Genomic DNA, 14,130 nt, shown 5'->3' on the forward strand with positions numbered 1-14,130 from the left:
AGCCCTTCTCCCGTGGTGCAGAGGGATTTAAAGCAGGAAGTGAAAGAACTATTGGCCAACAGGAAATAGCTTCCCTCCTGGAGGGAGGGAGGCTGGAGATGGGGGAGAAAAGTGTCGTTAAGCACAGCAGCGTTGCTCACCGTCTGGACACTGCTTCACCCCCTTGCTCTGTATGGCCTGCAGATTTGTCTGGTTTGTACCTCTCCCCCTCCTTCCCAAGTTGTCCTCCCTTTCACTCCCCATCTTGTGCTCTACAACCCTTCTCAGCTAAGAGATCATCCAGTAATAGAGAAAGAAAGAGTAATAGTAGTTGGTGATTCACTATTCAAGGCTACTGAGGCACCTGTCTGCCAGAGAGGTCAATTGTCTCTCTGGGCATGCAACCAAGACATAAAAGAGAATTCCCCAAGACAGTTACCCGCTTCTGGTGATCACTTGGGCACAGATGATAGTACCAAAAGGTACCTAAATTTGTTGCTAAAAGTTATAAAGTCTTAGAAAGAGACTGAAGACCATAGGGGCACAGACTGTGTTTTTGCACTTTTACCAAAGGATGCAATAAAGAAAAAATTAATTTGGGTTGGCTAAGCTGGTTAAGAAGGTGGTGCCTGCAAACAAAGCCAATGAAACCAAGATTAGAAGGGAAGCAGAAAGCTGGGAAACAATTTTCATAGACAATGTCTCTGATAAAAGCCTCATTTCTAAAATATACAGAGAACTGAGTCAAATTTTTAAGAATACAAGTAAGTCGCTGATTGATAAATGGTCAAAGGATGCAAACAAATAGTTTTCAGATGAAGAAATTAAATCTGTCTGTAGTCACATGAAAAAAATGCTCTAAATCACTATTGATTAGAGAAATGCAAATCAAAACAACTCTGAGGTACCATATCACATGTTAGATCAGCTAACATGACAAAACAGGAAAATGATAAATGTTGGAGAAGATGTGGAAAAATTGGAACACTAATACATTGTCGGTGGAGTTGTGAACTGATCCAACCATTCTGGAGAGCAATTTGGAACTATGCCCAAAGGGCTATAAAACTGTGCATATCCTTTGACCCAGAAATACCACTTCTACAACTGTATCCCAAAGAGATCATAAAAATGGGGAAAGGACCCACATGTACAAAAATATTTATAGCAGCTCTTTTTGTGGTGGCCAAGAATTGGAAATTGAGGGGATGCCCATCAATTGGGCAATGGCTGAACAAGTTGTGGTATATATATGTAAAGGAGTAATATTGTGCTATAAGAAATGATGAGCAGAGGGACTTCAGAAAAACCTGGACTTATATAAACTGATGCTGAGTGAAGTGAGCAGAACCAGGAGAACATTGTACACAGTAACAGCCACATTGTGCGATGACTAACTTTCGTAGACTTGACTCTTCTCAGCAATGTAAGGATCTAAGACAACTCCAAAAGACTCATGATGGAAAATGCTGTCCACATCCAGAGAAAGAACTACGGAGTCTGAATGTAGATTGAAGCATATTATTTACTCTCCTTTTTTCTTTTGTTGTTTTGTTTTGTTTTTTCTTTCTTGTGATTCCTCTCATTGGTTCTAATACTTCTTTATAACATGACTAATATGAAAATATGTTTAATATGAATGTATAAGTACAACCTATATCAGATCATATGCCATGTTGGGGAGGGGGCGGGGGGGGAATTGAAAACTCAAGTGTTTGGAAGTGAATGTTGAAAACAAAAAATAAATAAATTTTTAAAAAAAGAAGGTGGTGCCTGAGAAAGAAATTTGGATCTCCATAGCATGGATTAAAATATAGGAATGACAGATTCCTGGACAGAGATAGAGTACACTGAACAAATGCTGAGGTACATGTCAAGTGTCTTGCAAATGTAATCAAAAGAGGATGAGAGAGGGAGAAGATTCTCTATGTATATGCCCTAAACTAGATACCGTAGAGACAAACTATAAAAAATAAGAATATTGGTGGAGACAAAAAGTTTTCAGGAAAAAAAAATTCAAAAAATGAAATAAAACCCATGGCCTCAAATATCTATGCAAAATGCCCCCAATTTAGGGAACCACCAAGCGGAGTTAGAAGTCATGATACAATGAGGCAAATTTGACCTCATTGATACTGTTGAGGTTAAGTGGGATAAGACAAATTCAAAAGAAACAGGATAGGTAAAAAGGGGGATGAGGTGGCATCGCATGTTCATGGAAGGGAGTTTAGGAGTCAGGGATGGGGAGGGAGAGAGCGAAGGCCAAAGGAGGTGAAAACAGAAATATCCCCCTTGTGTAGATGGGTTGGATTGATGGATTTGGGTGGATGGATTGCACAATCAAATGTTAGAGATCGTTCTGATACAATGCCTTTATTTTATAAGTGAAGGAAATGAGGAACCGAGAGGGGAAATGATTAACCCGTAATCATGGAGTGAGTTTGGAACAAAAAGGCAGGTTTCCTGACCTAGGCTAGTGAACTTTCCTGATATTTCTGGGTATTGAGTACAAAGGCTGATACTACAAGAGAATGTACCTAAAATTTGCACCTGACCACTTTCTTTTTGATTTACAAAAGTAGGTAAATCAGAATCTCATATTTGGGACCCCATTAATGGGAAGGTTTTTTCTAGTAGTGATATCAACATCTTGCATCTTGTTGATGAGGGTTTGGGGTGAGCGGTGCTCGACACCCCAAAGTACCGACACACCGGGTCCTGCCGAAAGAATTCGACTCAAGCTTTCTCAGCCAAGGGAAAAGATAAAGTTTATTAAGAGTTAGCCAAATAGGCCTGCCCCAAGACATCCCACCCCTTGTGACGCCTGTAAGGAAAGCGGGCCAGATCAATCCGAGCTAGATTGGATCTGACCACCTTCATGGAGGCAAGATGGAGATTATATACACAAAGGTTGTGGGACGGATTGAGGGGTGGTCTGGGGTGACTAGAGGAGGGCTTTAGGGAGGGTCTTGAGGAGGAGTCTAAGGAGGGTGAGATGAGGTCAGAGTCCAGGAACCAAGAAAACGGGATTAAGGGTTGGAAGTAGCTGAAGGCATGGATAATGATAGTATCAAGGGTGGGAAGTAGCTGGACAATAAAGGGTGAGGCTAGGTAGAGATTTGGGCCTAATGATAATGTAAGGCTTATGGCCTTAGGGAAAGGCCAGATCTAGTGGGAAGATTCAAGGACAGTTCAAGGGGGCTCCCAGAGACTGTATTCCAGATTCAAGGGGGTTCCCAGAGACTGTGCCCTCATCAGGTTTGCCCAGTTCGTTTTCCTCCCAGGCCTCCACTGAACACATTGTAGGCTCCCTCACATTGCTAATGCTTCCCATCCTCTCTTCCCTCCCATCCATGCCCTTTTATTAATTCCTTACTTCCTCAACTGTAGTCCAGTGCTTAGCTTCCTTGTGGGGTGATAGACCAAATTAGTCTGACAGAGGTGAAAGCCAGTCTTTGCTCAGGGTCATTTCCTCCTTGAGCTGGTCCCAAGAGCAGGAAAACCCTCACATAGGCTGGGCCTGATAATGGAAAAATCCTGGCTAACCACTTATCAGGTATGTTATAGAAAGATTCCTGCTCAAATAGGTGTCAGTTTAAATGGCTTCCAGCCAACTCAGATTATTTGGTGATTAGAGATGGTATGAAGCCTTGTCAGAGTAGGTTTCACTAAAAATAATAGTTCGTATTTATAAAATACTACAATTTTTCAATGCACTTGTATGTATGTTTTCTCATATGAGCCCCACAATAATTATATATCTGTATCTATATCATCTATCTATCTATCTATCTATCTATCTATCTATCTATCTATCTAGATAGATAGATAAATATCACAGGCACAGGTATGTTGGTAAATGTTTAACTACCAGCTTACAAAAAAATGAACATACATTCATAAATTTAATCTGCATTATTAACATTTCCTCATCACTTTGTTCAGTCTAGACAGTCAACAAAAGAGATCAAGCCCTGATCTCTAGCATTTACTGATTTCAGAGGTGTAAATGCTCACACTGAAAAATTAACAATTGGCTATTGCCTCCAGGATCAACTACAAAGTCTTCTATTTGGCATTTAAAGTCCTTCATAACCTGGTCCCTTCCTCCCTTTACATCTCTTACCTTCTTACACCATACTCCCTACCAGGTACTCTTCAATCCAGGGACACCGATGTCCTGGCTGTTCCACGAACAGGATGATACATCTCTTGGATTCTGAGCGTTTTCTCTGGTTAGCCTCCATGCCTGGAACACTCTCCATACTAATCACTGTCTCCTGGCTTCCCTGGTATCCTTCAAGTCTCAACTAAAATCCCATCTTTCGTAGGAAGCCTTTCCTAATTCCTCTTAATTCTAGTGCTTCCCCTCTGTTATTATTTCCTATTTATTCTGTATATAGCTCAGACATATTTGACATATATGTTTGCTTGTTGTCTTCCCCATCAGACTGTGAGCTCTTTGAAGGCAAGGACTGTCTTTTGCTTCGGTTTATATCCCCAGCACTTAGCACAGTACCTGGCACATAGTAGGTGCTTAATAAATGTCTATTGATTGATACATTGGTTCTTGGGAGCCTATACTAGCTGGCTCCCATACACCCCTGATTAAAGGTGTTATTAACACAAGGAAGCTAAGGCTAAAAAAGTCACATAATGTGTTTTAGAGGAAGAATTTGCACCCAGGTCTGCCTGGCTCCAAGTTGAGCACCCAAGCCACTTTACCATGATGCCATTAGAGAAAAACATTTTCTAATATGACCTGGTAAGCTCAAAGTCAGAAAAAATAAGGGAAACATTGGCTTTGTTTCATTCTCTATCTTTACCAAGTACCTGAAGAAACAAAACAGAATTATTTTTTGTGAAAGGACATCCTCTTCTATCCCAGAGTAGGCAACAGGACCTCAGATTCCAAAAGAAGAAAAAGACTATGACATACCGTATTTCCCCATGTATAAGACACACCCTTTTTTGAAAAACTTGGAGTTTAAAAACTGGGTACGTCTTATGCAGTGGTTGTAGTTTTTTTTTTTACTTGCATTTCCCGCTTGTTCACACTTGTTGTCTTTTCGCTCATTGTTTTGCATTTTGTACTGGTATATTAGGTTACGTTTTGCCATATTCTGCCCAGAAATGGCTCAGAAAAGATTTTTGTACAATACTGAATTCAAGTTAAAAGTGATCCAGTTCACAAAAGTGAATCGAAATCATGCTGCTGGGCATAAGTTTGGTTCTACTCCAACTGAGAAAACAATCCAAGACTGGCTACGGGAAGAAAAAACTCTGCTGAAAACACCACGGCAGAAGAAGGCCAGGAGAGGGAAGTCAGCAAAATGGCCTGATTTAGAGAAGGAATTGAAGATACAGATTGAAGAGCAAAGGACAATTAGAATTCCTGTGTCCACAAAGATGGTTCAGCATGAGGCAAGAAGAATTGCTGATGAAAAAGAAGTTACTGATTTCAAAGGAGGACACAAGTGGTGCTTCAGGTTCATGAAACGGAATGAACTAAGCATGCGTACATGCACCAGACTTGCCCAAAAGACTCCTGAAAGCTATGAGCAGATGAATAAAACTTGAGTTCAATAACTTTATGTAATACATTTTTTTTTTCAAATTTTGGGCCCCAACATTAAGGTACATCTTATACATGGGGAAATATGGTAGATAATAAACTATAATAACTGGAATTTTCCTAATAGAAATATTAATAGTCCACATTTCTGGAACCTTAAGGCTGACAGTGTGCTTTCCTCACAACAAGGGTGAAAGAGGGTAGTACAAGTAATATTGTGCTCGATGAGAAAACCATGTCCCAGAGAGATAAAGCAACATGCTCATTGTCATAAATATAGTAAATATTGGAGTGATAATGATAATAATGATGAAACTATGATGATAAAACTATGTCTTGGGGAGATAAAGCAACATGCTCATTGTCATAAATATAGTGAATATTGCAGCCAAGTTTTTTTTAACCAGGGTTCTTTTGACCCTATGTCTAATATTCTTTTCTTAATTTTTAAAATTTTTTGAATTGATTTAGTATTTTATTTTTCCCCAGTAACATATAAAAATGATTTTAATGTTAATTTTTAAAACTTTGAGTTCCAAATTCTCTTCCTTCCTTCCTCCCCACTCTCCATCCCTCCATTGAGAAGGCAAGCAATTTGATATAGGTTATGCATGTATAATCATGCAAAACATTTCTATATTAGTCATGCTGTGAAAGAAAACATAGACCAAAAAAACCTCAAGGAAAATAAAGAAAGTTAAAAAGTCTGCTTCAATCTGTATTCAGACACCATCAGTTCTTTGTCTGGGGAGGGACAGCATTTTTCATCATCTGTCCTTCAGAGTTATCTTGGATCATTGTATTACTGAGAAAAGCTAAGTCATTCACAGCTGATCATCCTACAATATATTGTAGTTACTTTGTACACAGTATATTTCACTTTGCATCAGCTCATGTAAGTCTTTCTAGGTTTTTCTGAGAGCATCCTGCTCATCATTTCTTATAGCACAATGGTATTCCATCATAATCACATGACACAATTTGTTCAGCTATTCCCCAATTGATGGGCCCCCCTCAATTTCCAATTCTTTGCATATGAAAAGGGCTGCTATAAATATTTTTGTACATATAGGTCCTTTTCCTTTTTTAAATCTCTTTTGGGATACAGGTCCAGTAGGGATATTACTAGGTCAAAGGATATGCATGGTTTTATAGCCCTTTGGGCATAGTTCCAAATTGTTCTCCAGAATGGTTGGATCACTTTACAACTCCACCAACAATGCATTAGTGCTCCAATTTTCCTGCATTAATGTCTCTTTTTTCCCCACATCCCCTCCCACATTTGTCATTTACCTTTTCTGTCCTATTAGCCGATCTAATAGGTATGAGGTAGTACCTCAAAATTGTTTTAATTTGCATTTCTCAATCAAGAGTGAATTAGAGCATTTTTTTCATATGACTATCGATAGCTTTGATTACCTTATCTGAAAACTGTTCATATCTTTGGACCATTTATCAATTGGGAAATGGCTTTTATTTTTATAGTTTTGACTCAGTTCTCTGTATGTTTGGGAAATGAGGTCTTTATCAGAGAAACTTGCTCCAAAATTTTTCCCTATTACTAATGCTAACTATATTTCTCTCCATCCTATTCTCCTCTCTGTTTATTCTATTCTCTGCTTTCACTCTGTCCCTCCTCAAAAGTGTTTTGCTTCTGACTACCCCCTCCCCTCACTTTGCCTTGCCTTCTATCAGCCCCATCCCCTTCTTTTAGCCCCTTCTCCTCCTACTATTCTATTGGGTAAGATAGATTTCTATACCCAAATTATTTTGTATGTTATGCCCTCTTTGAGCCAATTGTGATAATCATTCCCTCTCATCTCTCTCTTCCCCTTCACTATAAGTGCTTTTTCTTGCCTCTTTTATATGCCATAATTTACCCCATTCTACCTCTCTCTTTCTCCCATTACATTCCTCTCTCACCCCTTAATTTTATTTTTTAGATATCATCCTTTCATATTCAACTGATACCTGTGCTATCTGTCTAGATATACTCCTAACTGTCCTAATTATGAGAAAATTCTTATGAGTCACAAGTATCATCTTCTCATGTAGGAAAGTAAACAGTTTAACGTTATTAAATTCCTGATGATTTTTCTTTCCTGTTTTTATGCTTTTAAGTTTTGTATTTGAAAGTCAAAATTTCTATTCAACTCTGGTCTTTTCATCAAAAATGCTTGAAAGTGCATTATTTCGTCAAATGTCTATTTCCCCCTCTGAAGGATTATACTTATTTTTGCTTGATAGGTGAAGCATCACTTCCCTGATGTCATGGTCCTCTTCTAGAACAAAGGACAAACAACAACTTCTGTGAATAGAAATAGGAGCTACCCCACTGGGGACCGAACTGGAACTGGCCAATTGGGCAATACAACCCTTCCTTCCTTCCTTCCTTGCTTCCTTGCTTCCTTGCTTCCTTCCTCCCTCCCTCCCTCCCTCCCTTCCTCCCTTCTTTCTTTCCTTCCTTCCTTCCTTCCTTTCTCTCTCTCTCTCTCTCTTGCTTTCTCTTTTCCATTCTCTCTCTCTCTCTCTCTCTCTCTCTCTCTCTCTTTCTTTCTTTCTTTTTTTCTCTTTCCTTTCCCTCTGCCCACATATGTATCATACCCTTACTTGCAGGTACTCTGCCCAAAGGAATGTAAATTTCGATCACTGAAATCTTTTGCTTAAGAACCCCTGCTTAAACCCAAATCACTATGGCTCTCATTGATTATCCAAAACGACAAGCCAGGCTTGGTCACTGCTTGAGCCCTGATTGGCTCAGAGTGAATGCAAATAGCAATTGATTTTGTTTTGGCCAGAAACCCTGAGAGTCTTCCCCACCCAGACTGATTTTTTTTGACTAGGTAAAGAGGCCATTCCCTACCTCATTCCTTACCTAGCTTTAATCACTGAATGAGCATTGCTTCAGTCAAACTGAGACCTGTTAAAGACCTTAGCTTAAAAAGGCCAAGGTCTTCCACTGCATTCTGGGCCATCTCCAGTCATCCTAATCTATATCTTGCCACTGGGCCCAGATGGCTCCAGAGAAGAAAGCAAGGCTGGTGACTTTGCACAGCTCTCCCTCACTTAAATCCAGTTTACTCACAAGTCATGGCATCACCTCCCTGATGACATAGCCCTCTTTGAGAATGAAGGACAAACAACAACAAAAATGATTCTTGGTTGTAATCCTAGCTCCTTTGCCCTCTAGAATACCATATTCTAAGCCCTCCAACACTTTAATGTAGAAGCTGCTGAATCTTGTGTTATCCTGGCTGTGGCTCCTGGGAGTTTTCATTTTAGGATTTCTTTCAGAAGGTGATTGGTGGATTCTTTCCATTACTATTTTACCTTCTAGTTCTAGAATTTCAGGGCAGTTTTCCTTGGTAATTTCTTGAAAGATGATGTCTAGGCCCTTTTTTTGATCATGGCTTTTAGGTAGTCCAATAATTTTAAAATTATGTCTCAGATCTATTTTCCAGGTCAATTGTTTTTCCAGTGAGGTATTTCACATTGTCTTCTATCTTTTCATTCTTTTGGTTTTGTTTTATTGTTTCTTGATTTCTCATAAAGTCATCAGCTTCCATTTGCTCAATTCTAATTTTTAAAGAATTATTTTCCTCAGTGAACTTTTGTACCTCCTTTTCCCTTTGGCCAATTCTACATTTTAAGTTTTTTTATTCAGTGAATTTTTGTGCCTCTTTTTCCATTTGGCTAATTATGTTTTTTAAGGCATTCTTCTCCTCACTGGCTTTTTGGAACGCTTTTACCATTTGGCCTAATCTGCTTTTTAAGGTGTTATTTTCTTCAGTATTTTTTGGTGTCTCCTTTACCAAGCTGTTGACTTGTTTTTTGTGATTTCTTCGCATCACTCTCATTTCTCTTCTCAATTTTTCCTCTACCTATCTTACTTGATTTTTAAAATCCTTTTTGAGCTTTTCCATGGCCTGAGATCAATTCACATTTTTCTTGGAGGCTTTGGCTATAGGAGCTTTGATTTTGTTATCTTCTTTTGAGTATATTTTGATCTTCCTTGTTAGCATCATAACTTTCTATGGTCAGAATTTTTTTTCAATTGTTTGCTCATTTTCCTGGCCTATTTCTTGACTTTTAACCCTTTGTTAAAGTAGGGCTCTGCTTCCAGGGTAGAGGGTGCACTGTGCCAAGCTTCAAGGGTTTTGTGCAGCTGTTTTCAGAGATACTTCTAGGGACCTGTAAGTTTTCAGTTCTTCCAAGGTGGTATGATCTAAGGAGAGGTGTTTACTACTCTCCTGGACTGTGCTCTGTTCTGTGTGTGTGAGCACAAGTACTCTTTTCTGCCCTGGAATTGTAAGGAGGGTCTCTTCTCCCCTGCAGCCTGAAAGTTCTGGTGTGCTACTGCTCCTCCTCACCCTGGGTCTGCTACTGAGGACCGGACCTGGATCTGAATATAGGCAAAGCAACAGAGTCCTGCCTCAGTGCTAGCAAAGAGACTCCTGTAATCTCCTTCTTACTAGTTGTTTGACCCTCTTTTGTCTGTGGGAATAGAGTTCCAGAAGCAGCAGCTGCTGCTGCTGAGTCAATAGCTCCCAAGGCCTGCTCCTGGTTTGCTGAGGCTGGGTCAGTGCTGGTGTGGCCTGAGCTGGACTGTGCTCCACTCTTACCTGGGTGTGGCAGACCTTTCCTGCTGACCTTCTAAGTTGTCTTTGGCTGGAAAATTATTTCACCCCATCCTTTTGTGGGTTCTGTTGCTCCAGGAATTGTTGTATGGAATTATTTAAAGGTTTTCAGAGGGCCTTACAGGAGAGCTCAGGTGAGTTCCTGTCTTTTCTCATGACTCCACCCCCTATTATTTTTTTCAATACAAATGCCTCACTCCAATTCTAAACTTTTCCAGGAAGGAGGAAATGGTAAATTTCCCTGTATTAGGAGGGCAGAGTTTATAATCTCAAAGAGGATCATAAACATGTCTGAAACGTTCGGAATCGCCGGATATAAGAAACTCTCAAAGTAGAAGGCAGAAGAATCAAAACATTTATTTAGGCTCCACAGTAACCAACCCATGAACCAGCAACCCCATTTTGATATATTGATCAAAAGCTTCCAGGCCCAATAAGTACGCCTTGAAAGAGTAACCAGGAGGCTACAGAGAAGCATGATTGCGTAAAGCAAAATCATGTTTCCCCCTCTATGGTAATAAGATTACCCACTGGACTGAAGTCTTTGTTCAGCTTCCTCCCGTAGGTCAGCTCTGCTACTGGCAGCTCCTGCTTCAGCTGTGGCTGTGGCTGTAACTGTAGCTGTAACTGTCGCTGTAACTGTCGCTGTAACTGTCTCTGGCTCCAACCGGAAAAGGAAAAGAGGATCTTCAAGCTGTCCTCTCCCCTCTTATAGAGTTTTTGACATCATCAAGCACCGCCTGAACGACCAGGGCCGATTGGTTCTTGACTTGGCCCCTCCCCCTAGCGTAGCCGTTAACACCTCCCCTCAGCCAGCCCCATGACTCATCACACAGGAAGTTGTCTGCTTCCTGGAATGCTCTTTGGGCTTCCTGCCCCGGAAGAGCAAGCCACAGTGTCCAGAGGCTCAATGAGGTAAGCTGAGTCATTCAAAGAAAACAAAGGCCATTCTGGCTACACTCCACCCCTTGTTATAGGATACATAATCTAATCAGCCATGTATCCTAGAACATACATTGTGATCCAATTACAAAGGAAACTAAAACATATCATTCATTATAAAGCAAAACATATCATTTGGTGACATTCCTAAATATTGGTTTACGATTCAAATGTGATCCACCCCTAGGTCCCAGCAAGATAATCTCTTCAATCAATCATCCCCAAAATAATTATTAATAATTCAAATGTCCACCCCTAAATCCTTGTATCCATTACATAGGATCAATAATATCATAACAATAAAACAACACAGCAAGGATAACACAAAATAAGTAAACAGAACACTATCATCATTTCCACCCCCCTTGAACGATTGGGGCTCAAAATCTTGGGGTGAGGGGTGAAGGTCTCATTTTCCATAGCTTCTTCATGCTGAAATTGGATGTAGAGATGGCCCTGCCCCCAAAAAGTCCCATTCCAGAGGTCATTTCTTTAACGAGCTGGCAGGAATTCCAAGAATGCTACATGCTTAGGCAGTCACCGGAAAGTGCAGGGTGCTTAAGCCTGAAGGAAACAAAACTAGCAACAAGGTTAGCCAAAACAAAGGACAAAAAGAATAGACAAGTATGGACTATAATTCTTCAAATAAAATCATCTCAAGTTTGGTTGAGATTTCAGTTATGCAAAGATCCAACATCAGAGCCAAACTCAGGTGGGAAATGTTTCTTTTCAAAAGGAACATAATGAGGAAGCCAAGAGGATCCCACCCTAGATAGAGACTAAGATTGTCCTCCCAGCCTTTCCCCAAATGTACAAGTTTTCATCCGTTAATCACACAAGGTCACCTTCAGTCTGAGTGGCTTGTGGGCTTGCAGGAGCAGTTCTTATTTCCCTATTTCTCGTGTTATCAAGTCCTCTATACATTCTGTATAATTCATTGGTTGGAATTCCATCTATCATTTCAAAACCTACCCCTGCTCTCAATAAAGCAGTAAACATTTCTTTCCTTGTTACTCTCCTTTGGCGCCAAGTTTGCTGGTTATTCACCCTTCTCTCTCGAGGAGATCTATCCCTTCCCCAGTCACCTAAGTCATGTAACTGTAAAATCTTATTTATCACTGTTGTAAGACGGCTCCCTACTTCTCCAAGTAATAAATTCAAAATTAGTTGTTTATAAGCAGGGGGAGCTGTCCTAATTATTAAATTCCTATGAGGCAGTCCCATTGGATCATTGTAATATTTGTCTGCAGTTCCTATCATAATGGCAGTCTTCATTACCTCCTCCTTTAGTCTCATGATACAATCTCTAAGTGAATACCAGGGTCTGTGCTCAGTGGGCCACATAGAATCAGTAGCATATCTCTTATTGCATCCCACAGCGGCTAATGCCAACAGAGTAGTCCTGCTATCACCATCTCCTTGCTGATGATGTTCCCTAAAAGCTTGTTGAACTAGAGGATCATGGCTGATACCTATGAATCTCATGCAGTCTGTCCTATCTACTGATATTCCACTGGCCCCTTGATCACTGAGTCTTACCATCCAAGATATCAATGGTTCTCCTATTCTTTGGCTGAATCTACTCAAAATATCTGTGACCTCTTGCGGTGAGAAATCTTCCTGAATTTCCCTTGTAACTGAATCTTCACCTCGGGTTTCTGTCTTCCTCCTTTGTATGGGTCGAGCCCTTGTCTGATCATTTAACCATCTCCTATTCTCTGTGTGAGGCACATCCTGAACCCCAGTAGTGTTTTGTGCCTCAGCCCCTAACATTGTCTCATTCTCCCCCCACTCACTTCCTCTGCCACCATGGCTAGGACGAAGCAGGCAGTCAGGCTCTTTCTGGGCTGGGTTGAAATGCACTCTGGGCTTTTTTGGTCTCCTGTTGCTCTTAGCCACATTAATAGAAAAGTTCTCATTTGAGTCAGTTTGGTCTCCTGCTATCTGAGATTCCCCTTCTTCCTGTGGGGTAGGAGTGCCCCCATGTCTTTCACTTAATCTCAATCTTTCGTATACTAGCCGGTAGGCTGATAACACTATCCAGCTTTGCCTAGATAGTGATGCCCCTGACTGAATCCCAACTTCTCGTAAACACTTTTCCAAATCCCTAGGATCTCCTCTCCGTAGCCTTGGTTCCCAGTTTTCACAGGGTCCAGCTTTTTTAGCCAATTCTTTTGCTAGGGAGGAATAAAATGGATCCTCCCATCCTGGGATATTCATCTCTTCCTCTGGAATTGTTCTGCTTCTAAATAGAGATCTTATACCTAGCGATCCCATCCTCGTCGCCAAATGTATTAGGAGGGCAGAGTTTATAATCTCAAAGAGGATCATAAACATGTCTGAAACGTTCGGAATCGCCGGATATAAGAAACTCTCAAAGTAGAAGGCAGAAGAATCAAAACATTTATTTAGGCTCCACAGTAACCAACCCATGAACCAGCAACCCTATTTTGATATATTGATCAAAAGCTTCCAGGCCCAATAAGTACGCCTTGAAAGAGTAACCAGGAGGCTACAGAGAAGCATGATTGCGTAAAGCAAAATCATGTTTCCCCCTCTATGGTAATAAGATTACCCACTGGACTGAAGTCTTTGTTCAGCTTCCTCCCGTAGGTCAGCTCTGCTACTGGCAGCTCCTGCTTCAGCTGTGGCTGTGGCTGTAACTGTAGCTGTAACTGTCGCTGTAACTGTCGCTGTAACTGTCTCTGGCTCCAACCGGAAAAGGAAAAGAGGATCTTCAAGCTGTCCTCTCCCCTCTTATAGAGTTTTTGACATCATCAAGCACCGCCTGAACGACCAGGGCCGATTGGTTCTTGACTTGGCCCCTCCCCCTAGCGTAGCCGTTAACACCTCCCCTCAGCCAGCCCCATGACTCATCACACAGGAAGTTGTCTGCTTCCTGGAATGCTCTTTGGGCTTCCTGCCCCGGAAGAGCAAGCCACAGTGTCCAGAGGCTCAATGAGGTAAGCTGAGTCATTCAAAGAAAACAAAGGCCAT

Source organism: Trichosurus vulpecula, chromosome 3 (genome assembly GCF_011100635.1).
Source record: "Trichosurus vulpecula isolate mTriVul1 chromosome 3, mTriVul1.pri, whole genome shotgun sequence".
Classification (NCBI taxonomy): domain Eukaryota; kingdom Metazoa; phylum Chordata; class Mammalia; order Diprotodontia; family Phalangeridae; genus Trichosurus; species Trichosurus vulpecula.